The sequence below is a fragment of the Mustela putorius genome, unplaced genomic scaffold (assembly GCF_011764305.1).
Source record: "Mustela putorius furo isolate JIRA1106 unplaced genomic scaffold, ASM1176430v1.1 tig00003834_pilon_pilon_pilon, whole genome shotgun sequence".
Classification (NCBI taxonomy): Eukaryota; Metazoa; Chordata; class Mammalia; order Carnivora; family Mustelidae; genus Mustela; species Mustela putorius.
Window position 1 is genome coordinate 118,774,654 of NW_025421987.1, and position 26,796 is coordinate 118,801,449.

The 26,796-nt window shown below is 40.5% G+C and overlaps 1 long non-coding RNA gene across 1 annotated transcript in view; it reads left to right on the forward strand.

Moving 5' to 3' along the window:
* Positions 1-25,067, forward strand: part of LOC106005991 — a 37,776-nt gene extending 12,709 nt beyond the window's left edge. Inside the window, exon 3 of the long non-coding RNA XR_001179777.2 lies at positions 24,038-25,067. This is a non-coding gene — a long non-coding RNA (uncharacterized LOC106005991). The remainder of the gene's footprint in view (positions 1-24,037) is intronic.
* Positions 25,068-26,796: the final 1,729 nt, after the last annotated feature.

The window sequence follows — 26,796 nt, forward strand, 5'->3', positions numbered from 1 at the left end:
TAGGTGATGTTGCAGTTTCATATAGCTTCATAGCTTTTTAGCTTGTAATTCTGAAGGTCATTCTTCAGTATAGGCTGGGCTCAGCTGGGAAGGTTTAGTTTAGGCTAGGCTTGGTTGACCTTGGCTGGATTTACTCAGGTACCTGGTCAGTTGGTCGTTTGACTGGTTTGATTGGCTTATACAGATACACCTCATTTTATTGTGCTTTGCAAATATTGCATTTTTTACAGATTGGAGGTTTGTGCCAATCTGGGTCAAGCAAATGCTATTTAGTGCATCTTTCTTTCTTTGACAGACGGAGATCACAAGTAGGCAGAGAGGCAGGCAGAGAGAAGAGGGGGAAGCAGGCTCCCTGCTGAGCAGAGAGCCCGATGTGGGGCTCAATCCCAGGACCCTGGGACCATGACCTGAGCCGAAGGCAGAGGCTTTAACCCTCTAAGCCACCCAGGTGCCCCAATTAGTGCCATTTTTCTAACAGGATTTGGTCACTCTGTGTCTCTATGTCCCATTTTGGGAATTCTTGAAATATTTTATACTTTTTCAGCATTATGTGTTGGTGATCTGTGATCAGTGATCTTTGGTGTTATTTTGTAATTGTTTTGGGGTTCCACGAACTGCACCCGTATAATAAGGATGAACCTAATAGATTAATATTATCTTTCTCCCTCTCCTCTGGCCTCCCTATTCCCTGAGACACAACAATGTTGAAGTTAGGCCACTTAATAACCCTACAATGACATCTAAGTTTCAAGTGAAAAGAAGAGTCAGTTGATGTGACAAATTTCATTTTTGTTGTGTTTTAAGAAATTGCCACAGCCACCCTAATTTTTGGCAACCGTCACCCTGATCAGTCAGCAACCATCAACACTGAGGCATGACCCTCTGTCAGCAGAAAGATTATGACTTGCTGAGAGCTCAGATGATAGTTACCATTTTTTTTAGCAATAAAGTATTTTTAAATTAATGTACAAATATTTTGTTTTAGACATAGTGTTACTGTGGACTTAATAGAATATAGTGCAGTGTAAACATAACTTTTATATGCACTGGGACACAAAAAAATCAGTTTGATTTGCTTTATTGTACTATCTGCTTTGTTGTGGTGGTCTGGAACCAAACCTGCACTATCTCTGAGTTAGGCCTATAGTGGATTCAGCTTGGATGGCTCATATGACTGAGACCTTTCTCCATGTATTATCTTTCAGCATGCTATTTTAGGTTCATTCATATGGCAACTCAGGGTTCCAAGAGTGAAATTAGGAACATACAAAGCCTCTTGAGACATAGGGTTTGAGCTCATACAATATCATTTCTATTAGAGAAAATCTCAGGGCCAGACCAGAAGTGGAGAAAAAGACTCTAACATTGCTAGGGCATAGGTAGAAGGAGGAAAAGAATTTGTGGTCATTTTTTCAATCTACCGCACTGGATTTGTATTTTTCGCGAATGGGCCAACTAGCAAGAAAATTTCTCAGGTGACTGTTGAAAATGTAAGTTTCTGAGAAACCAGGCACTATGAATGTTTTGGAGTAAGAGAGAAGCCCTGAAAATTAGAATTCTGAGTTCAGCTGAGATGGCAGGTTAGCAGTTGGTGAGGATCTTTTTACAAAACTGATTGTGGCAAAAACTTGCTGTGGCATATATGTGTATATGTGAACACATTTGTGTGTGTGTGTGTGTGTGTATAAAATTTTGCTTCAGTGTCTCAGTTGTAGAATAGGGACATCCAGTTAGCTCACTTGAAAATGTAACTCCTTGAATATAAAATCTATAGGGTATTGAATATACTATGGATTATTGCAAGGTATAACCGTGGTATGTGTGTAGAGTGGGATCACTTCATAACAAAATGCCATTGACTGGGTTGTTTGACCAACAGAAGTTTATTTCTCACAGTCTAGAGGCTGTTAAGTCTGAGGTCAGGGTGTAGCATGGTTGAGTTGTGGTGAGGGCTCTCTTCCTGGCTTGCAGATTCTGCCTTCTTGCTGGGGAGTGGGCAAGATTGAGAGAAAGGTAGGAAGGAGTGAAGAGAAAGCTCTCTTACTGCTTCTTATAAGGGCACTAATCCCATTGTGAGGACCCCCTCCTTATGGCCTCATCTAAACCCAATTACCTCCCAAAGTCCCCACCTTGAAATATCACCTTGGGAGCCATGATTTCAACATATGAATTTTGAGGGACACAAACATTAGTCCATAACAAGTTGCACACAAAATCAGATTTTTCTGGGTTATAGTTTTTGGGGAGTGATCGGTATTTTGAATGTTTAGGGGGGGATATGGTAGCATATTTCCAATATTAAAGGGCTCACTTGCAGAAAAGTGATTAAATTTTGTAGTGTCTCAGAAGATTTGGGAATTGCAGATAAAAGCTATGAGGATTATAGAAAGCTGACTTCAGTTTAGTATAAGGCCTCTGCAATAATTTGGGCTCTCTGTAGTGGGCAGAATAGCCTGCCATATGAGGTCACCAGTTCTATCGTTAGCTGATTCAGAGAAAGGCCCTACCTCACTGGCTGGCAATTCTCTTCTACACAGGGTATTTTGTTAAGTCTTTGGTAGATGGTGGTAAAAAATAGTTTTATTATACTGTGGTGAAGTTCTGTTAGGGGTAATGTCTATTGACTTCTGCTGGATAGTGAGTGGAAGGATTCTTAAGAATATTACACTTGTTCCTGAAGAATCTGTACCTAGGATGAGAAAATGGCAACTCAAATTATTTTATCCTCTACAAAACCAAAAGCCGTGTGATCTGCTAATCCCCATTTTCTCAGTAGGCGGCGCTCTAGCACCAGGGATTGCATAAAAAGTATCAATTTAGGGAAACAAGGACTTTTTTGGTTAATGTTTGTTTTTCAGACAAAAAAGGAAAGCTGTTAGGAAAAATAAACAGTTTATCAAGTATTGCGACAAAGACACTTCAGGGGAAAGACAAGCTGTCGCTTCAAGGATAGGAAGAAAAATCTCTTCGTTTGTAGAAGCATCAGATGCTGTGTGAGTGCCTTGTAAGAAAAAAAAAATCATGATGATGAAGGGAAAGAAACCAGCGGAGATAATAGGGAAGATTAAGAAAATAGAAAACAATTGAAATCAGCTGCAAGCAAGCATGGAAGAGTAGAGCCTTGGGAGAGGGATGTGGCGGTGTAGTGTAGCAATTGGAAAAAATTAAAACTGCTTTAATATAATTGAGAGTCATTCTAAGTATTCAGATGTACCATTTACTTTAGATGCCAAATTTCCTGCATAATTGGTTTCAGCTGCCCAGCCCACAGCCTACAGCCCGTTCTTGTTCTGTAGCATTCAATGTTTTGAGGTCTTCAAGCACATAAACTTTTGCACCTAATGACAAGTATGTGATTTCTGGATTGATATTGCTTTGTTGTTTTCCAGATTTTCAAGTTGTGAAAACATAATAGGTGAGTTTGGAACCCAGTTTTTGTGAAAGGGATTGGGGGAGGAATAGCTTAATTGAACAGGAAAATAATTCACTATGAAATTGGTTGGATTTCTGAGGTGTCATCTGCGCTTACCTCTTCCTAAGATTAGGAAAGACGCTCCCAATTTAGTCTTCCCATCTTCCATTTGGCCATTTAAATGACTTTTCTTAAGAACTTCTCGACATTTATCTTTTTATATTGAATTCCTTCTTGTAAGGTGTTTAATGCAACATCATTTCACTTGGTTTACTTTTTTTTTTTTTTTTGGTAAAGATTTTATTTATTCATTTGAGAGAGAGACAGAGGGCACAAGCAGTGGGAGAGGCATAGAGAGAGAGAAGCAGACTCCCTGCTGAACTGGGAGCCTGACATGGGGCTTGATTCAAGGACCTGGAGAACATGATCTGAGATGAAGGCAGACGACCAACCATCTGAGCCACCCAGGGGCCCCTCACTTGGCTTACTCTTTCCTGTAGCAAGGTTTAATCAGCACAGTACATTAGAGTAATCTGAAAAAAAATGCATAAAAACTAAAGGACAGTGATCGTCAGATTATTAGGATCTAACCACAGTCTTTGCAATATTTGAGTTAAATTAATGCCATGGCAAAACTCTAACACACGTCGTTCTGAAACTTCAGTGTGCATCCACATCACCTGAGGGCTCCTTAAAATACAGACAGGTCCCTTGACCAGGAGGATCAATATCACCTGGAATTTGTTAGAAATTCCCATTTTCTGACCCCACTCCAGCCCTAATACTAAATCAGAAATTCCAAGTAGGGCTCCTTAAAATACAGACAGACAGTGGGCCCTACTCACCAGAGTTTCTGATTCAGTATTAGGGCTGGAGTGGGGTTAGAAAATGGGAATTTCTAACAAATTCCAGGTGATATTGATCCTCCTGGTCAAGGGACCTCATTTTGAGAACCAATGTCTTATACATTTGCTGAAAGTTTTTAAATTTGATCTTGTTAACTTTGGTTAACATCTTAACTTTGGTCCCCCATCCCCCCAACATGCTATAAGCGCAGATCAGATATTTAATTAACAGGAGAGGATAGACTGTGTAGCTGTTTGTTGAATACCTACTATGTACCTGGCTCTATTCTGAGTTCTTTTCATTTTTAATCTTCTCACTTAATCTTCCCTATGATCACAAAAAGTATGATTTGCTCTTTCCAGTTAACATAACGTAGAACCTGAGTCTTGAAGAGCTGGGGAACTTTCCGAAGGCAGCCAGCTAGCAAGTGGCAGAACTGGAATTTGGACTCAGGTTGTGCTTGACTACAAAGACTTTATTACACAAGAGGACTTCAAAGCATTCATTGATGTTTGATTTATTGAATTTTCGCAGATTTCAGTTCAAACTGGCCTTTACATAATTGACCACAAGCAAACTTCTTAATTTCTGGACCTAAGTGTTTCAATTTCTAAGGAGATAAGTATCTGTCTCACAGGCTAATATAAGGATTAAGTGAAATAATATATATTGGAGGGCCTAATATAGTATCTGGCACATAGTAAGTGCTCTTTTAAGCTGAACTCCCTTTCCTTTCTTTAAAGATGCAGGTATTTAATCCAAGTTCATCTTTGAGTGAGAAAACTATGACTAGAATAGAGACACTCAGATTCCAGCTTGTCCCTGGGAACTTAATTTGGAATGCCTTAGTGGGGAGGGAAGACAGCAATTCTGTTTGACAGTAGGCAAGACTGACATGGATCTTCTAGATTTCTCCAGGTGGAGCCTAGCTCTACATTTGCTTCAGGTCACCCAGTTCCTCTAAACATAGTGGGGGTCTGTCACAAATAATCTGTTCTCATGTGGAACCAAAAAGAACTAGACATTCTCCAGGTGAATTGTCCAGAAGCTCTGTGTATCTAACTACTCTCTTGGTTTGGAATTCCATCCCTTACCCGCATACCTTCCCTTGATAATTCCATTATCCTTGTTATTTTGGGGTCTGTTTCTTTCGACTACTCTTTCTCCTGGATGTGGGTCATTTTTTCCTGCTTCTTTCCATGTCTAGTAATTTTTTAGATGTTGGCATTATAAATGATACTTTTTTTGATGTTCAGATTTGTTGTTTAAATAGAATGTCAGTATTTGTTTTGGTAGGCAGTCAGCTTACTTGCAGATCAGTTTATCCTCTTTTAAAAAAAAAGATTTTATTTATTTAGGGCGCCTGGGTGGCTCAGTGGGCTAAGCCGCTGCCTTCGGCTCAGGTCATGATCTCAGAGTCCTGGGATCGAGTCCCGCATCGGGCTCCCTGCTCAGCGGAGAGCCTGCTTCCCTCTCTCTCTCTCTCTGCCTGCCTCTCCATCTACTTGTGATTTCTCTCTGTCAAATAAATAAATAAAAAAAAAAAAAAAAAAAAAAATAAAAAAAAAGATTTTATTTATTTATTTAGAGAGAGATGGAGCATGCATGAGCATGAGCAGGGGAGAGGAGCAGAAGGAGGAGAGAGAGAGAGAGAGAGAGAATGAATCTCAAGCTGACTCTGTGCTGAGCACAGACCCCAACACAGGGCTTGATTGCACGTCCCAGAGATCATGACCTGAGCTGAAATCAAGAGTCGAATGCTTACCCAACTGAGCCACTCAGGTGCCCTCAGATGATCCTTTCTATGCTTGTTTTTAAGCTTTGTTAGGATGGGTCTAGAGTACCATTTATTCTGCTACTAAGGCATGACACTTTTGGAGTTGCTTTGAATGCCCTTGTATTCAGTGATACCTCTCTGCTCTTGCTGGGGGGTGGGGTGGGGTGGTGGTGGATCAAAAATCTCCTTGCCCTAAATGGACTGTGGGAATTATTCAACTGAGAGCTACCTGGCCGTTGTCCTGATTTTGGCTTTGTGGAGCTTTATCGAAGTATTTACAGACTAGTATTCAGTTGAAGATTTGAGGAGACCCCTCTGCAGATTTCTTGAAAACTTTTTCTGCATATAAATTCCAAATATTTTAGCCTCCCCAGGGGCCTATATTTATATCCTTAACTCCAGTGAGTCTGCCAGGTTCTGTCTGGGTTCTCTTCCCTGTGCCAAAGTCCAGAAAGTGCCTCCAGAGAGAAAACCAGGTCAATTGTGGGGGGGGGGTTCACCTTGTTTATTTACTTTCTCTCAGAGATTACAGTCTTGTTGTGGTTGATGTCAACCGTTTCATGTATTTTGTCCAGTTTTCTAGTTGTTTACAGTGTGAGGGTATGTCTTATACCACTTATTACTCCATGGGTAGATGTAACAATCTGCACACCTTCTTTTGGTGGATTCCTATTTGTCATATTTCTAAGGCTTGGGTCAGCCACCATCTCCCTTGGGAAACCTTTTGGATTCTTACCAGTTTGACTTAAGTGCTGCACTTTCTTCTGCTTATTTATGTCCCCCACCCCCAACTCTTTCAAGGCTGTGAGCTTTTTAGGGCATGGATTATAAATTATTTTTAGCCACTACCGCGGCACTTAGAATATAGTAAGTGCTTAATAAATGCTCACTGGCTAAATGGGTATATTACATTGATTTGTATTTTTTGACTTTAACGTTTACTAAGAGTGTTCCTCATTCATCCCCTGTTTCAAAGGCTCCTCTTCCCTGGTCTGTCTTTTATTTATTTTTTAAAAAACATAATTTAAATTTAATTTTTTAAAAGATTTTTTTTATTTGTCAGAGAGAGAGAGAGAGCAAGTACAAGCACAAGCAGGGGTAGTGGCAGGCAGAAGGAGAGGGAGAAGCAGGCTCCCTGCTGAGCAGGGATCCCAACCTGGAGCTCCATCTCCCAGTGCCCTGGGATCATGACCTGATCTGAAGGCAGATGCTTAAGTGATTGAACCACCCAGGCGTCCCTTCCCTGGTCTTTCACACTCAAGAACAAGTTGCTATAAACCACCCATGGCTTGCCCAAAATATGGGGAATCTCCTTCATGTCATTTGTAGCCTATGGCAGAAATGACTAACTCTTCATCAAAATGTGTGATCCTCTGTCATAGATAGGATTGTCCCTGGGATAGGACTGCTGTATTTAACAAGCAGACAAGCAAGCAACTGCAAAAAGCAAGACACCTAGTTAAATTTGAATTTCAGGTTCAATATTTTGGACATATTAAAAATGGTTCTTTTTTTCCTCCAAAAATTCAAATAACTATGCATCCTGTATTTTATCTGGCAGCACTGCGCTGGGAAGTAGCTGCTCAGTTGGGGGCTCTATTCTCACCAGTGGACCATAGTGCGATGTGAGGTAATGCCTGGTGTGTGTCACTGCCAGGTGGTTAAAGTGTGTGTTTTCCACTCTCCCCTTCTGCCTGAATGCAGAGGCTTTGGGTGCCTGAGGGGAGGAGCAGGGCACAAGTTGGGGTGAAATGGTTGTCCCTGCATTGCATATGAAGGGGAGCTGCTCACATCCTGCTTTGGACTGCTTTGTGAGTGAGCAAGGAACTTCAGCTGTGGTGAGTCAGTTGGTCTGTGGGGTTGGTTTGCTACAGCAGTTAATATTGTTCTATTTCATGTTCTCTTGAAAGAATGACATGGGAATGTTTTCCCTGAGGTTCTACCCTGCCTGCTTGGTAGCTTCTGTGACATATCTCAAGATGCCTCAAACTCTGCATGTCCAAGCCTGAATTTGTGATTTCCCTAGCAATCAAACTGGTCCTGTGCCCTTTATTTCAGTGAGTGGTATAACCATCTACCCATTCTTGACACCTTTCTTCAGTATCCAATCCACCATCAGCTCATGTACATCTCACCTTTTAAATACATCTTTAACCAGCCCACCTCTTTTATTTTCATTGCTACCGCTCTCCTCTAGTTAATATCTTTTGTATGGACTGCTGCTGCTGCCTATATTCTGTTTATCCCCTGACCCAATATAGTCTCTTGGCCAACCCATTTTTCTACTTTTCTCAGCCAGAGGTGATCTTTTCAAAATCTCCTTTTGTCACTGTCAAGGGATTCCATTGCTCTTACGATAGGGATCAGAATCTTTAATGTGACCTCCAAAGCCCTGCCAGGATCTGGCCTCGTGCTCCCTTCTCTTTTCTGAATTTTAGGTCTACTGGCCCTCCTCCACTTCTTTGAATGTTCTATATATTCTCCACAAGACTTTGTGCAGCTGTGTCCTTCCCTGGGTATTGCCTTCCAACTCTTAGCTGAGCAGATCCTTGTTCTTTCTTCAGATCTCAGAACTAAGTTCAGTCACTTCCTTTTCAGGGAAGCATATCTTGACTTTCCTAATCTAATTCCTACTCTTTTGAGTTTTCATAACAGGTAGTAGCACTTTTTTTTTTGTAGCCCTTGCAACAATAGTAATTTTTATTCATTTGCATGGTTCTTTGATTTAATATATATATTTTTTACCTGTTAGCTCTACAGCAACAGAAAATATTTCTTTTTGTTCTTATGACTAGATCTTAAATAAGTATTTGTTGTCAGGTAGGGATCCAACTTAAATATTTTCTAAATGAGTGTCCAGTTGTCCCTAAAACATTTCTTTCTCTTTCTTTCTTTCTTTCTTTCTTTCTTTCTCTCTCTCTCTCTCTCTCTCTCTCTCCTTCCTTCCTTCCTTCCTTCCTTCCTTCCTTCAAGATTTTTAATGTATTTATTTGAAAGAGAGCAGAGCGAGTGAGAACATGAGTGAGGTTGGTGGGAGAGGGAGAGGGAGAAGCAGGCTCCTCACTGAGCAGGAAGCTCAGTCCGATGTTGATCCCAGGACCTAGGAATCATGACCTGAGCCAAAGGCAGACACTTAACCAGCCGAGCCACCCAGGCACCCCCCCTAAAACATTTCTTAAATAATCCTTTCTTTCCCTACTATTTTTTTTTTTTAAGATTTATTTATTTATTTATTTTTGGGGCAGGGGAAGGGACAGAGGAAGAGGGAGAGAGTCACAAGAAGGCTGTGCACTGAGTGTGGAGCGGCATGTGGGGCTGGATCCCACAACTCTGAGGTCACAATCTGAGCGTAAACCAAGAATCAGATGCTTAACAGACTGTACCACTGGGTGCCTCTCCCTACTGGTTTTAAATACTATTTTTATCTAAATGTATTCTGATCTGTAATGAGTCTCTTTTACAATTTCTTATTCTTTTTCATCTCTCTCTTTGTCTGTTATTGCACCAATAACACCTTAAAAATCTTTTGATATTTGGTTCTTATTTTTAAAGCATTGCTTGACTAGTCTTGAATATTTCCTCATTCAGAGGGTACTTATAATTAGTTTGTCAAATTTCACTAAGGAATCATATTGGAATTTGGTGTGTTTGCATTGAGAATTTATGGGTTAATGTAGGAAGGAAATAATGAGTTTTACAATAATGAGTCTTTCATACCCAAGGGCATGGACTATCTCTCTCTCCCTTTACTCAAATCACATTTTATCATCTGGAGAATATTTTTATAATTTTATTCATATAAGTTTTATATATTTCTTTTTTTTAAAGATTTTATTCATTTGAGAGAGAGAGAGAGAGCGAGCGCACGTGCACGCACTAGCATGTACGAGCGCGGCTCAGTCCCAGGACCTGGAGATCATGACCTGAGCTGAAGGCAGACACTTAACCCTCTGAGCCATCCAGGCTCCCCTGTACATTTATTTTCAAGTGTGTTCTTAGGCATTTTATAATTTTTGTTGCTATAGTGAATGGAATTTTTTTTTTCAGTACCAGTAAGTTTTTATTTATTCACTGTATTTTTCTAGGGTAAAGAGAAGGGAAAAAGGTCTGTATGTGTGTTACAAAATGTTAGCAAAATGGGAAAGGAAGTACCTAGCATAGCAAAATCAACCATCAAATAAACATTCCCCTATGAGGGGTCACAGAAGTCCAAGAGGGCTCAGTTCAGAAATGAGGGGAAGGGGTCAGGGAAAGAAGAGAGAGGTCCATACTTGTCTACCTTCCTTTCCAGACCCCTCCACCCCATAAATTCAAGATTTCACCAGAAGCTTTGGTTTCTATTAGTAAACATGCATGGAGCTACATTTGTCCATTTCTTATTAAACAATCTTGTGGCCCCCTTTGACATGTTTCTTATACCTGTATAAAAGTTCCTGAGTGACTTGGATATACATTTGTCTTCCCTTTCTTGGTCTTCTGAACCTGCTTCATTTCGTTTCCTTCCTTTCTTTCTTTTCTTCTTTCTTTCTTTCTTGGTTTTATTTATTATTTGAGAGAGAGAGTGAGAGAGAACTAAAGATGGGGTGGAGGTGGGGAGAGCAGCAGAGGGAGAGTGAAAACCAGGCTTTCTTCTGAGCAGGGAGCTTAATGTGGGGCTCAATTCCAGGACCCCAGGATCATGACCTGAGCCAAAGGCAGATGCTTAACCAACTGGGCCACGCAGGTGTCTCCCGACCCTGCTTTCTACATGGAAGGCCCCCATCACTGCTTTTGCTTCTCTTTACTCTAGGATTAGAGATAAAAGTAGGTTTGATCCTTCCAAATGCAACTGTATTAGTATGAATCTCATCAAAGAATGGTCTTGACACGAGATTGAGAAACGGGGATGGAGTGTTCTTAGCTTCTTCAAGACTTTTGCACAAATCATTTAAGAGTTGTGGACAATACCCACAAATTAAATATGTATGTGTGGGAGCTTTTTTGGGGGGAGAGAGAAGTGGGAATAGGATGAGAGTCAAGTTTTTAGGGCATTAGATCTGGCCCAATACAGAAAACAGGGGAAGGGGAACAGAGAAGAAAGGATGGTTTAAGACCCTCACACTTCAAGAAGAGGGCTTACTGAGCTATGCTCCAGATTCTTTTGCCTGGTGCAAGAACTTTGGTCAGTGATGTTCTGGCTCCTTTTCTCAATACAAAAAGAAGTTTGTAAACAATAAAACCCCAAAAGAACATGGAGAAGACTAACACATTATATTTACACAGTCAACAAATCAGCTACTTGTGAATTCGTACAAAACCTGGACTAATATGACAACTAGAGGATGGTAGCAATTGGGGGAGACAAGAACCCAGGATCAGACATACCTCATCCAGTGTGTTCTGTTGCATTTGCCCCATTTCAGCACCTGTATGGATGTTGTTTACATGTACAGATTGTTCATTTGGAACCAAGTACTGCACTAAGATCATAGTTCCTTCTAGATTTACTTCTCTCAGAGTTGTTAATTGCATCCATTTATTTTGCTTAGTTTTCTTTGTACCTATTGTGAATCTATTCCACACCCTCCAGCAGATAATTTACTAATCCCACTCCCTTACCTCTCAAGACCTCCTTCCTGGAGTCCACTTTTCTGCCCAAATCTGGACTCTGTGCTCCTGGGCTTGCTGTCCTCCTGGGACTACTTATCCTCCTAGAAGTCTTTCCTCCTCTCTTCTCTTTTGGGTTCTCTGTTTCCTGGATTCTGTGCATTCCTCTGCTTTGAATATTTTCCTCCATTTCTCTCTGGAAGCTATTCCTGGTGTTCTGAAATTCCACAATGATCTATTTATTGTGGCGTGTGTCTTTTAAATTTTATTGTGGTGGTCTTTTAAATTTTATAAATGGCTGTTTTCTTTCTTTCTTTTTTTTTTCTTCTGAGATTTTATTTAAATTCAAGTTAGTTAACATGTGGGGTAGTATTGGTTTCAGAAGTAGAATTTAGTTATTCATCAATTCCAGGTAACACTTGGTACTCAATGATGAGTGCCCTCCTTAATGCCCATCGCCCGTCTAGCCCATCCGCCACCCACACCCCTCCAGCAACCCTCAGTTTATTCTCTATATTTAAGAGCCTCTTATGGTTTGCCTCCCTCTCTGTTTTTATCTTATTTTATTTTTCCTTCCCTTCCTATATGTTTATCTATTTTCTTTCTTAAATTCCACATATGAGTGAAATCATATGGTATTTGTCTTTGACTGGCTGACTTCACTTAACATAATACAGTCTGGCTCCAACCATATCTTTGAAAATGGCAAGATTTCATTCTTTTTGATGGCTGAGTGGTATTCCATTGTATATGTGTGCCACATCTTCTTTATCCACCAGTTGAACACTTTGGGCTCTTTGTATAGTTTGGCTGTTGTTCATAATGCTGCTATAACTGTTGTGGTGCATGTGCCCCTTCGAATCTGTATCCTTTGGATAAATACCTAGTAGTGCAATCCCTTGGTCATAGGGTAGCTCTATTTTTAACTTTTTGAGGAACCTCCATACTGCTCTCCAGAGTGGCTGCAGCAGTTTGTGTTCCCACCAGCAGTGTGAGAGGATTCCCCTTTTCCCAAATCCTTGTGAACATCTGTTGTTTCTTGAATGTTAGTTTTAGCCAATACATGGCTGTTTCTATCCAGAGAGTCACATGTTCCAATTCTGAAGGTTTTCTTCTTTTATTTTGTATAGTTCTTTTTCCCATTACCCACTTTCCTCCCCTCCAGTCCCATCCTTATATCTGGAACTCCTTGTATTTGGATAGTGAATCTCACAGATTGAACCTCTAATTCTCTTACTCTCTTCTCTGCTTTTTGATTATTTTATGTCCTTTCCTTTTATTTATCATCTGGGGTATCTCTTTTGTTGACTTTTCTGAACTTCCTATTAAATTTCAATTGTCACTATCACAGTTGTAGCTTCCAAGGGCTCTTTCTCTTTCTTGTTCTTGCTTTTTAAAAATAGCAGCCTGTATTTGGTTTGTGGATGTGACAATGTCTCCTATGACTCTGTGTCTATTCATTTTAAGTGTTTTTCTACAAATTGTTTTTTTTAATGTTGTGCATAGCTCAGTTTCTTCCAGTTCCTTTTCCTATTTATTTGTTTTGCCCTCTGTTTTATGTTCAAGGCTTCCTTTAAATGTCAAGTATTACTGAGACATGGGTCTGTAAGAATGAAGAATGAGGTGCTAAAAACTGGCAGACCTGTGTGTGTGTTGGGTGGGGGTCAGGCTCGTTCATTGCTGGACTCCATCATATGGTGATTGAGTGGTGAGCTGGCTTTTTCCCTGGGAGATCCTGAGATTTTAGTAACTGGATGTCCTTTGTCTGGGCCTGTGCGATTTCTCCTGAGACGAATCTGTCTGTCCTGTGCTTTGGAGGTTTCTCCATTATTATGGGAGTTCTGGGAGTTTGGCTGGGAAAGAGAACTGGGAAGAACTCTCACCATTCAAGAGACAGAATTTTACTAAATTCACCACTTTAAAAAAATTTTGTTTTGGGGGGGTAGAAATAGAGGGGGGGAGAGAGAGAGAGAGAGAGAAGAAAGAGAGAGAAAGAGAGAGAGAGAGAGAGAGAGAGAGAAGCAGACTTCCTGATGAGCAGATCTCATCATTTGGAGATCAGAACCTGAGCTGAAGGCAGACTACTTAACCAACTGAGCCACCCAGGTGCCCCTCTATCATCTTTTGAAATGTTTATGTGTGTTTTCTTTTTTGATCTATTAATGTCATTCAGTATGTAAAATTTTAAAAATGTGACCTAACATTGACTTCTTGGAATCAGTAGTAATTTTCCATTATTTTATATTTTTATATATATATATATATTTATATATATATATATTTATATTTATATATTTATAAATATATATATATTTATATATTCTCTTATGTAAACATTCTGCCTATATATTCATACATGTGTATTCTTTTTCTGTATGTTTTTATTTTTATTTTTTAAAGATTTTATTTTTTTATTTGACAGACAAAGATCACAAGTAGACAGAAAGAGGAGGAAGCAGGCTTGCTTCAGAGCAGAGAGCCAGATGTGGGGCTCGATCCCAGGACACTGGGATCACGACCTGAGCCGAAGGCAGAGGCCTTAACCCACTGAGCCACCTAGGTGCCCCTCTGTGTGTTTTTAAAGTAGGCTCCACACCCAGCATGGAGCCCAGTGCAGAGCTTGAACTCATGACTTGGAGATTGAGACCTGGGCTGAGATTAAGAGTTGTACTCTTAACTGACTGAGCCACCCAGGTGCCCCTCTTTTTCTGGTTTTGATATCAGCATTATGCTAACTTCATAATACTAATTAAAAATCTTTTCACCCTTATCTGTGATCTGGAATTGTTTATGTAGCTTGGAAATTATGACCTTGAAAGCTTGACAGAACACCTATAAAATCAAATGGACCCGATACAATTAGATTTTTTAATTTATATTTTTTATGGTTAGTGTTCTACTTAGGTTTCTAATTTCTAATTTATTTCTTCTTTTACTGACATTAAAAAATTTTTTTACTGAACTTTATTTTTTATTTATATTTTAGGTAGTTAACATACAGTGCAATATTGGTTTCTGGAGCAGAATTCAGTGATTCATCACTTACATACAACACACAGTGTTCATCATAACAAGTGTCCTCTTTCATACTCATCATCCATCTAGCCTGCTCCCCACTGACCTCCCTCCATCAACCCTCTGATTGTTGTTTATCATTAAGAGTCTTTTATGGTTTGCCTCCCCTTCTTTCCTCTCTTTTTTCTCCCCCTTCTCACACTTTCATCTGTTTTGTTTCCCAAATCCACATAATCCACATTATTTTGTTTCACAAAATCACATGAGTGAAATCATATGGTATTTATCTTTCTCTGACTGATGTATTTCACTTAGCATAATATACACTAGCTCCATGCACATCCTTGCAAATGGCAAAATTTCATTTTTGATGGCTGAGTAATATTCCATTCTCTCTCTCTCTCTCTCTCTCTCTCTATGTATACACACACACACACCCCACATCTTCTTTATCCATTCATTAGTCAATGGACATTTGCACTCTCTCCATAATTTGGCTATTGTTGATAATGCTGCTATATACATTGGGGTACATGTATCCCTTGAATCTGTATTTTTGTATCCTTTGGGTAAATTGTAGGATAGCTCTATTTTTAACTTTTTGAGGAACCTCCATACTGTTCTCCAGTGACTGTGCCAGTTTGCATTCCTACCAAGAATGAAAGAGGGTTCCCCTTTCTCTGCAACCTTGCCAACACCTCTTATTTCTTGTGTTGTTAACTTTAGACATTCTGACAGGTTGAGGTGATATATTATTGTGGTTTTGATTTCTATTCCTTGATGATGAGTGATGTGCATCTTTTCACGTGTACCCAGACATTTTTTAAGATTTCACATTTTATGTTAGATTCTTTGGTTGAGGAGTGGGTGGGAAGTGACTATCAATTGTTTTGTTTTATGAATTTTAAATTATGTTATAATATGATCTAGATGATGTTTGCATTTTGAAAATTTTCAGGGTTTTTTTGGTGTGGCCTGATACATAGTTTTTGTAAAAATGACATGTGTTTGCTCACAAATTGTTGACTGCAAAGTTCTCTTTTTATATCTTCAGTTCAAGTCTGATGGCAGATATAAATAATATAACCATGTTATATTACCATGTTTTGTCTATATGTAGATTTCTGAGTGAGATATGTAAAAGGCTTTTGTTAAATTGATTACGTTTTCTGTTTCCCCCTTCCCTGTAATGTCTTGGAAATTACACGTTCTCCTTTAGTTCTTCTGTTGGTTACCTTTACATCGACAGTAATTGATTTAATTTACTTTCTTTAGAGATACAGCCCACATGGTCCAGAACTATCTTTAGAACTAGGTACTCTGACTCTATGTACTCTGGACGATTGCAAGGGAATAATTTAATTCCACAAACCTTTAGTAAGCACCGGCTATGTGCTAGGACTTGAGGCAGCTACTATGGCTATGAAAGATGAGTGAGATGGTTCTTCCCTTATGACGTTCATAGTCTAATGGGGAGGCTGACAACTGAATTGTAACATCACATGACAGGTGATAATAGAGACACAGAGTTATGGGAAAGCTTGGGGAATGGTTGTCACAATGATGCTCCCAATGAGTCATCCCTCCCAGTTTTGTGTGGTCCCCTCCCCTTGAATCTGGGCTGGTTAACCAACCTGAGATTCATTTCTTATCAAGAGAATGCAGCATAAATGACACTGACTTTTATTTCATATTTTTAATTCCCTTGAAAAATTGGGCTGCATTCTGAATTTCTTGGCTTATTAATTGCTCCTCAGCTACATCTATTTTATAGATAATAATTGCTATTTATTTTTATTATTTCCAAAGATCTCTAATTGGTTCTTTCCCCAATAATTCTTTTAATGTTTCTGCCTGGCTTTCCATTAACTTTTTCTCTTTGGGTGTTAGTTCTGTTTGTTGAGTTTAATATCTCCTTTTCCTGCTGTCAGCTTCCTATAAATATTAGAATATTATTGATTCTGTACTCACCTGGATAGTTGAGATTTCCTGTTGTATATCTTATTGCCTCTAATGGAGAGAGAGTTAAGATGTGATGTTGGTAGGATTCTAGGATTCACTTATCTGATGGTGTTCTAGGTTTCTCCAGCCACCCCAGACAATGTATGGCCTCTTTTACCCAAGCTGCCATCCATCTGCTCCATTCTGCTTGGCATAGGTGGTGTGGGATGAACCACCTGGGGTATTACCTGTTAATGTCACCTGGCATGTGGTTGATTGCCTTTCCTTTGTGTACCCTTTTTGGCCATCTCAAAGCTTGGGCCTCTCTTGGGGGCAGTTCCCACCTTCACAGAAGCCCTCTCCCATCCACAGATTGTGCTGTGGTTTCCTCCTTTGATCTAAATGTATCTGTTTTCTATCTTTGTTCCTGAGATAATCATCTTTAAGAAAAATGACTCGGAATACAAAATAACCTGGAATTGAGAACTGGCATTACAGATAGGAAATTATGATTGTTCAATTTAGCCCAGAATTCAGACCTATTAAGATCATTTTGAAATTTGAGTGTAATTGAAATAAAGACCTGGAATTTAGCTTCAAAAGAGCAAACACACCAGCATAGAATGGAGGAAAACCCAGTTTGGTATTAATTTGTGAAAAAAAAAGTCCTAGAGCATTTGGTTCATGACAAACATTAAAGGGTGTGATATAAGTCTGCAAATGTGATTACTAAAAAAGACAGTGTAAGACATCCTAAGATGGTGAGGTAGAAGACCCCTGCCTCTGTCCCCCCAAAAGATCAACAATTAGACAGCTATCTGTGAACAAATACAGTTCTGGGAGAGATCAAGTGGCCCCTTAAGAAATTTCAGCAACAGTGAAGCAAAAAACCCGAGAAAACTATATCTCGATAAAGCTGAAAAAAAAAAAAAAGATTGTAATGCAATTTTAGGTTTTACTTTTATTTTTTTTATTTTTTTTTTTTTTAATTTTTTATTTTTGATAAACATATATTTTTATCCCCAGGGGTACAGGTCTGTGAATCAACAGGTTTACACACTTCACAGCACTCACCAAATCACATACCCTCCCCAATGTCCATAATCCCACCCCCTTCTCCCAAACCCCCTCCCCCCGGCAACCCTCAGTTTGTTTTGTGAGATTAAGAGTCACTTATGGTTTGTCTCCCTCCCAATCCCATCTTGTTTCATTTATTCTTCTTCTACCCACTTAAGCCTCCATGTTGTATCACCACTTCCTCATATCAGGGAGATCATATGATAGTTGTCTTTCTCTGCTTGACTTATTTTGCTAAGCATGATACGCTCTAGTTCCATCCACGTTGTTGCAAATGGCAAGATTTCATTTCTTTTGATGGCTGCATAGTATTCCATTGTGTATATATACCACATCTTCTTGATCCATTCATCTGTTGATGGACATCTAGGTTCTTTCCATAGTTTGGCTATTGTGGACATTGCTGCTATAAACATTCGGGTGCATGTGCCCCTTTGTATCACTACATTTGTATCTTTAGGGTAAATACCCAATAGTGCAATTGCTGGGTCATAGGGCAGTTCTATTTTCAACATTTTGAGGAATCTCCATGCTGTTTTCCAGAGTGGCTGCACCAGCTTGCATTCCCACCAACAGTGTAGGAGGGTTCCCCTTTCTCCGCATCCTCGCCAACATCTGTCATTTCCTGACTTGTTGATTTTAGCCATTCTGACTGGTGTGAGGTGATATCTCATTGTGGTTTTGATTTGTATTTCCCTGATGCCGAGTGATATGGAGCACTTTTTCATGTGTCTGTTCGCCATCTGGATGTCTTCTTTGCAGAAATGTCTGTTCATGTCCTCTGCCCATTTCTTGATTGGATTATTTGTTCTTTGGGTGTTGAGTTTGCTAAGTTCTTTATAGATTCTGGACACTAGTCCTTTATCTGATATGTCGTTTGCAAATATCTTCTCCCATTCTGTCAGTTGTCTTTTGATTTTGTTAACTGTTTCCTTTGCTGTGCAAAAGCTTTTGATCTTGATGAAATCCCAGTAGTTCATTTTTTCCCTTGCTTCCCTTGCCTTTGGCGTTGTTCCTAGGAAGATGTTGCTGCGGCAGAGGTCGAAGAGGTTGCTGCCCGTGTTCTCCTCAAGGATTTTGATGGATTCCTTTCGTACATTGAGGTCCTTCATCCATTTTGAGTCAATTTTTGTGTGTGGTGTAAGGGAATGGTCCAATTTCATTTTTCTGCATGTGGCTGTCCAATTTTCCCAGCACCATTTATTGAAAAGGCTGTCTTTTTTCCATTGGACATTCTTTCCTGCTTTGTCGAAGATTAGTTGACCATAGATTTGAGGGTCTATTTCTGGGCTCTCTATTCTGTTCCATTGATCTATGGGTCTGTTTTTGTGCCAGTACCATGCTGTCTTGATGATGACAGCTTTGTAATAGAGCCTGAAGTCCGGAATTGTGATGCCACCAACGTTGGCTTTCTTTTTCAATATCCCTTTGGCTATTCGAGGTCTTTTCTGGTTCCATATAAATTTTAGCATTATTTGTTCCATTTCTTTGAAAAAGATGGATGGTACTTTGATAGGAATTGCATTAAATGTGTAGATTGCTTTAGGTAGCATAGACATTTTCACAATATTTATTCTTCCAATCCAGGAGCATGGAACATTTTTCCATTTCTTTGTGTCTTCCTCAATTTCTTTCATGAGTACTTTATAGTTTTCTGAGTATAGATTCTGTGTCTCTTTGGTTAGGTTTATTCCTAGGTATCTTATGGTTTTGGATGCAATTGTAAATGGGATTGACTCCTTAATATCTCTTTCTTCTGTCTTGCTGTTTGGTGTAGAGAAATGCAACTGATTTCTGTGCATTGATTTTATATCCTGACACTTTACTAAATTCCTGTATAAGTTCTAGCAGTTTTGGAGTGGAGTCTTTTGGGTTTTCCACATATAGTATCATATCATCTGCGAAGAGTGATAATTTGACTTCTTCTTTGCCGATTTGGATGCCTTTAATTTCCTTTTGTTGTCTGATTGCTGAGGCTAGGACCTCTAGTACGATGTTGAATAGCAGTGGTGATAATGGACATCCCTGCCGTGTTCCTGACCTTAGCGGAAAAGCTTTCAGTTTTTCTCCATTGAGAATGATATTTGCGGTGGGTTTTTCATAGATGGCTTTGATGATATTGAGGTATGTGCCCTCTATCCCTACACTTTGAAGAGTTTTGATCAGGAAGGGATGTTGTACTTTGTCAAATGCTTTTTCAGCATCTATTGAGAGTATCATATGGTTCTTGTTCTTTCTTTTATTGATGTGTTGTATCACATTGACTGATTTGCGGATGTTGAACCAACCTTGCAGCCCTGGAATAAATCCCACTTGGTCGTGGTGAATAATCCTTTTAATGTACTGTTGAATCCTATTGGCTAGTATTTTGTTGAGTATTTTCGCATCTGTGTTCATCAAGGATATCGGTCTATAGCTCTCTTTTTTGGTGGGATCCTTGTCTGGTTTTGGGATCAAGGTGATGCTGGCCTCATAAAATGAGTTTGGAAGTTTTCCTTCCATTTCTATTTTTTGGAACAGTTTCAGGAGAATAGGAATTAGTTCTTCTTTAAATGTTTGGTAGAATTCCCCCGGGAAGCCGTCTGGCCCTGGGCTTTTGTTTGTTTGGAGATTTTTAATGACTGTTTCAATCTCCTTACTGGTTATGGGTCTGTTCAGGCTTTCTATTTCTTCCTGGCTCAGTTGTGGTAGTTTATATGTTTCTAGGAATGCATCCATTTCTTCCAGATTGTCAAATTTATTGCCGTAGAGTTGCTCATAGTATGTTCTTATAATAGTTTGTATTTCTTTGGTGTTAGTTGTGATCTCTCCTCTTTCATTCATGATTTTATTTATTTGGGTCCTTTCTCTTTTCTTTTTGATAAGTAGGGCCAGGGGTTTATCAATTTTATTAATTCTTTCAAAGAACCAGCTCCTAGTTTCGTTGATTTGTTCTATTGTTTTTTTTGGTTTCTATTTCATTGATTTCTGCTCTGATCTTTATGATTTCTCTTCTCCTGCTGGGCTTAGGGTTTCTTTCTTGTTCTTTCTCCAGCTCCTTTAGGTGTAGGGTTAGGTTGTGTACCTGAGACCTTTCTTGTTTCTTGAGAAAGGCTTGTAGCGCTATATATTTTCCTCTCAGGACTGCCTTTGTTGTGTCCCACAGATTTTGAACCGTTGTATTTTCATTATCATTTGTTTCCATGATTTTTTTCAATTCTTCTTTAATTTCCCGGTTGACCCATTCATTCTTTAGAAGGATACTGTTTAGTCTCCATGTATTTGGGTTCTTTCCAAACTTCCTTTTGTGGTTGAGTTCTAGCTTTAGAGCATTGTGGTCTGAAAATATGCAGGGAATGATCCCAATCTTTTGATACCGGTTGAGTCCTGATTTAGGACCGAGGATGTGATCTATTCTGGAGAATGTTCCATGTGAACTAGAGAAGAATGTGTATTCTGTTGCTTTGGGGTGAAATATTCTGAATATATCTGTGATGTCCATCTGGTCCAGTGTGTCGTTTAAGGCCTTTATTTCCTTGCTGATCTTTTGCTTGGATGACCTGTCCATTTCAGTGAGGGGAGTGTTAAAGTCCCCTACTATGATTGTATTATTGTTGATGTGTTTCTTTGATTTTGTTATTAATTGGTTTATATAGTTGGCTGCTCCCACATTGGGGGCATAGATATTTAAAATTGTTAAATCTTCTTGTTGGACAGACCCTTTGAGTATGATATAGTGTCCTTCCTCATCTCTTATTATAGTCTTTGGCTTAAAATCTAATTGATCTGATATAAGGATTGCCACTCCTGCTTTCTTCTGATGTCCATTAGCATGGTAAATTCTTTTCCACCCCCTCACTTTAAATCTGGAGGTGTCTTCGGGCTTGAAATGTGTTTCTTGGAGGCAAAACATATAGATGGGTTTTGTTTTTTTTATCCATTCTGATACTCTGTGTCTTTTGACAGGGGCATTTAGCCCATTAACATTCAGGGTAACTATTGAGAGATATGAATTTAGTGCCATTGTATTGCCTGTAAGGTGACTGTTACTGTATATGGTCTCTGTTCCTTTCTGATCTACCACTTGTAGGCTCTCTCTTTGCTTAGAGGACCCCTTTCAATATTTCCTGTAGAGCTGGTTTGGTATTTGCAAATTCTTTCAGTTGTTGTTTGTCCTGGAAGCTTTTAATCTCTCCTTCTATTTTCAATGATAGCCTAGCTGGATATAGTATTCTTGGCTGCATGTTTTTCTCATTTAGTGCTCTGAAAATATCATGCCAGCTCTTTCTGGCCTGCCAGGTCTCTGTGGATAAGTCAGCTGCCAATCTAATATTTTTACCATTGTATGTTACAGACTTCTTTTCCCGGGCCGCTTTCAGGATTTTCTCTTTGTCATTGAGACTTGTAAATTTTACTATTAGGTGACGGGGTGTGGGCCTATTCTTATTGATTTTGAGGGGCATTCTCTGAACCTCCTGAATTTTGATGCTCGTTCCCTTTGCCATATTGGGGAAATTCTCCCCAATAATTCTCTCCAGGATACCTTCTGCTCCCCTCTCACTTTCTTCTTCTTCTGGAATCCCAATTATTCTAATGTTGTTTCGTCTTATGGTGTCACTTATCTCTCGAATTCTCCCCTCGTGGTCCAGTAGCTGTTTGTCCCTCTTTTGCTCAGCTTCTTTATTCTCTGTCATTTGGTCTTCTATATCACTAATTCTTTCTTCTGCCTCATTTATCCTAGCAGTGAGAGCCTCCATTTTTGATTGCACCTCATTAATAGCTTTTTTGATTTCACCTTGGTTAGATTTTAGTTCTTTTATTTCTCCAGAAAGGGCTTTTATATCTCTCGAGAGGGTTTCTCTAATATCTTCCATGCCTTTTTCGAGCCCGGCTAGAACCTTGAGAATTGTCATTCTGAACTCTAGATCTGACATATTACCGATGTCTGTATTGATTAGGTCCCTAGCCTTCGGTACTGCCTCTTGTTCTTTTTTTTGTGTTGAATTTTTACGTCTTGTCATTTTGTCCAGATAAGACTAAATGAAGGGGCAAGTAAAATACTAAAAGGGTGGCAACAACCCCAGGAAAATATGCTTTAACCAAATTAGAAGAGATCCAAAATCGTGAGTGGGGAGAAAGGGGATAAAAAGAGGTTCAAAAAGGAAGAAAGAAAAAAAAAAAAAAAACAAAAAGAAAAGAAAAAAAAAAAAAAAGAAAAGAAAAGAATTTTTTAAAAAAAGAATACACCTAAGAAAAATGTAAAAAAGAAAAAATATATATATTAGATAAACTAGTATAAAATCGTTAAAAAAGAAAAAGGTAACAGTTAAAAAAAAATTTTACCCGAAGGCGAGAAAAAGAAAAAAATGAAAAAGAAAAAATTAAATTAACTGCAAGACTAAAAAAAATCACAGGAAAAAAGCCATGAGTTCTGTGCTTGGCTTTCTCCTCCTCTGGAATTCTGCTGCTCTCCTTGGTATTGAAACCGCACTCCTTGGTAGGTGAACTTGGTCTCGGCTGGATTTCTTGTTGATCTTCTGGGGGAGGGGCCTGTTGTAGTGATTCTCAAGTGTCTTTGCCCCAGGCGGAATTACGCCGCCCTTACCCGGGGCCGGGGTTTGCTTTCAGGAGCTTTTGTTCCCTGAGCGCTTTCCGTAGAGTTCCAGAGGACGGGAATACAAATGGCGGCCTCCTGGTCTCCGGCCCAGAGGAGCCGAGAGCCCAGGGCCGCACTCCTCAGTGCGCGCTCAGAGAACAGCGCCCAGTTACTCCCGTCTGCCTGACCTCCGGCCGCGCTCCGAGCTCACCGAGCCTACGACCGGTTCAAGGTAACACGGAGCTGCGAGCTTACTGTCGGCTCTGTCTCTGCAGCCGGCTTTCCCGTTCCAATACCCGCAAGCTCTGCGACACTCAGACACCCCCGATCCTTCTGTGACCCTGCGGGACCTGAGGCCACGCTGACCCCGCGTGGGCTTCGCCCCGGTTTAGCCTCTGGAGCGATGTCCCTCAGCGGAACAGACTTTTAAAAGTCCTGATTTTGTGCGCGGTTGCTCCGCCGCTTGCCGGGAGCCGGCCCCTCCCCCCGGGGTCTCTCTTCCCGTCGCTTTGGATTCACTTCTCCGCCGGTCCTACCTTTCAGAAAGTGGTTGTTTTTCTGTTTCCAGAATTGCTGTTCTTCTTCTCTTCGATCTGCCGATGGATTTTCAGGTGTTTGCAATCTTTAGATAAGCTATCTAGCTGATCTCCGGCTAGCTGAAGCAGTCTCAGCTTGCTACTTCTCCGCCATCTTGACTCCTCCCCCCTAGGTTTTACTTTTAAATGTGAAACATCTTTTATAAGTCTTTCATAATATTGATTTATATTTCTTTCACTAAGAATGTTTGTTTATATCTTCTGCCTGTTAGGGTCCGTGGTCAAAGGAACCAGACTGACACAAAGCGAAAATCAAACAAAGCTTTATTTTGTGCCAAGCATCGAAAATCAAACTGACTGGTAGGGGCCATCTCTTACGAAGAGACGAAGACGATGACCCCGACAAGGCCACTCCCAAGAAGGCCGCTCTGGATGAGGCTGCTCAGGACGAGGCCACTCTGCAGATGAGGCCACTCTGGACGAGGCTGCTCCCAGGACAAGGCTGCTCCCAGGACAAGGCCGCTGGCCAACGAGGCAGCTCCCCAGACGAGGCCACTCGAAAAGGTGACGACGACCCCAACAAGGCCACTCTGGATGAGGCCGCTTGCTGATGAGGCTGCTCTGGATGAGGCCACCCCCAACGACAAAAAGGCAACGATGACGAGGACGACAACCCTGATGACGCAGAGACGACGACAACGAGGACGATAGCCCTGATGACTCAGACTCTACTCCCCATGATGCTGCTCCTGACGAGGCCGCTCCAGATGAGGCCGCTGCCTACGAGGCCGCTCCCCAGACAGGGCCGCTCCCGGGAATGAGGTTGCTCCGGCAAGGCCACTCCCTGGATGGGGCCGCTCCCCAGAATGGTGCCGCTCCAGTGAGGCTGCTGGCGGCAAGGCTGCTGGTGGTGAGGCTGTTGGCCGGGGCATTGCTGCCTATGACTACGATGACCAGGATGACCATGACACTCCCAACGACCATGATGACCACAATGCTCCGACTCTCCTGAAGATCACCCTAAGGGCTATTCCAACGGCTATTCTAACTCCTCCTACTCAGCCTCACAGACTAACCTTTATGTAGGTGGTTGAGCCTGGCCGCACACAGATGGCCAATGGGATTTCAACTCACCACAGTAAATATATGCGTGCCCCACTGATTGGATGTCTCCATCAGGCCTGGCCCGCCCCTATATCCGGGGTTTACAACTAAGTTCCTCTGGCTAACCAGGCCCTTACACTGCCCTTATTTTATTGAGAGTGAAATTAAACTTTTTTATGTTGATTTGTGAGAGCTTTATATGTAATTGCCCATTTGTAGTCACATACATCGTAATTATTTTCCTAGTTGTGATACCAAATTTCATGTAAAATTTTGCCTCTTACATGCTTAATGATTTGAATAGTAATCAAATCAATATTTGTGTTACATTTTAAAAATGTCTCCCCCCTTGGGGCGCCCGGGTGGCTCAGTGGGTTAAGGCCTCTGCTTTTGGCTCGGGTCCTGATCCCAGGGTCCTGGGATTGAGCCCTCTATCGGGCTCTCTGCTTAGCGGGGAGCCTGCTTCCTCCTCCTCTCTCTCTGCCTGCCTCTCTGCCTACTTGTGGTCTCTGTCTGTCAAATAAATAAATAAAATCTTTTAAAGTCTTCCCCCTTTAGGATTATAAAATATCCTTCTATATTTCCTTCCAGTATTTTTATAGTTCATTATTATTGAGACTTCTTATTGACTTGAAATTTATTTTTACTTATCTATAATATGAGCTCCTATCTGTATTCTTTGCTGAATTTATAACTAACTGCTGCAGTGTCATTAGGATTTTTGTGCCTGCATTTGTAATTGAGATTCTTTCCTATGTTACTTTTATCAGGTATACCAAGAGGATTGTGCTAGTCTTGAAATATGAATGTAGAGGGCGCCTGGGTGGCTCAGTGGGTTGGGGCCTCTGCCTTCAGCTAGGGTCATGATCCCGGGGTCCTGGGATCGAGCCCTGAATTGGGCTCTCTGCTCGGCAGGAAGCCTGCTTCCCCTCTCTCTTTGCCTGCCTCTCTGCCTACTTGTGGTCTCTGTCTGTCAAATAAATAAATAAATAAATAAATAAATAAAGTCTTATTAAAAAAAAAAAAAGAAAAATGAATGTGAGAATTTTTATGGGAAATACAAAGGAAAATACTCTGAAACAGAGTGATATAATGCAAACCTATCACATTTCTCCTCTGCTTAAAATCAGTGGTATTCCCATGCTCTCAGATAAGCCAAAATTTCTTGACTAGGCTTCAAGGCCCTTTGTATCTCTCCCCCTTTCCCCTGAAACTTCATTTATCTCTGCTCCCTATCTTGCCCTCTCCCTTCCACCAGTATAATAAGCATTATAAGGTCAGGATTTTTGTGGTGTTTTGCTTTCTACTATACTACTCCATCGCTCAGCACAATACCTGGTACACTGTAGATGCTGGTAATACTTGTTGCAGGAAAAACTTGCAATTCCTGGGGGGAAAGCCTCTCTATCCTCCAGACTTCCATATGAGTTCTTCTCTCTTTTGGGTACCTTCTCCCCATACTTGGTGTTTAGATAAACCTACACGGCTTGTAGGACTCAACTTGGATATTACCTACTCCGTAAAAACTGTCTCAAGCCTGAGTTAGGTACCCATAGAGCATTGCTACTGTGGTGCTAATCATGCTGTATTCTAGGAACACCTGGATCCGCTAAGCATCAGCTAAGCATTTGGCTTTGGCTCAGGTCATGATCTCAGGGTCCTGGGATTGAGTCCCATATTGGGCTCCTTGCTCAGCAGGAGCCTGCGTCTATCTCTGCCTGCCACTCCCCCTCTTATGCGCTCTCCGTCTCTCTCTGACAAATAAATAAATAAATAAAACCTTTAAAAAATGTGATGCTGTATTTTAATTGGCATTTCCTTGAGTATCAGGAGGTTGACAGGGACTTCCTCTCTAGAATTATCAATAGGATCCATTTGGGGTTGAAAGTTATGGTAAGTCTTTCATAGTATAAGAAATGCCGGGGCA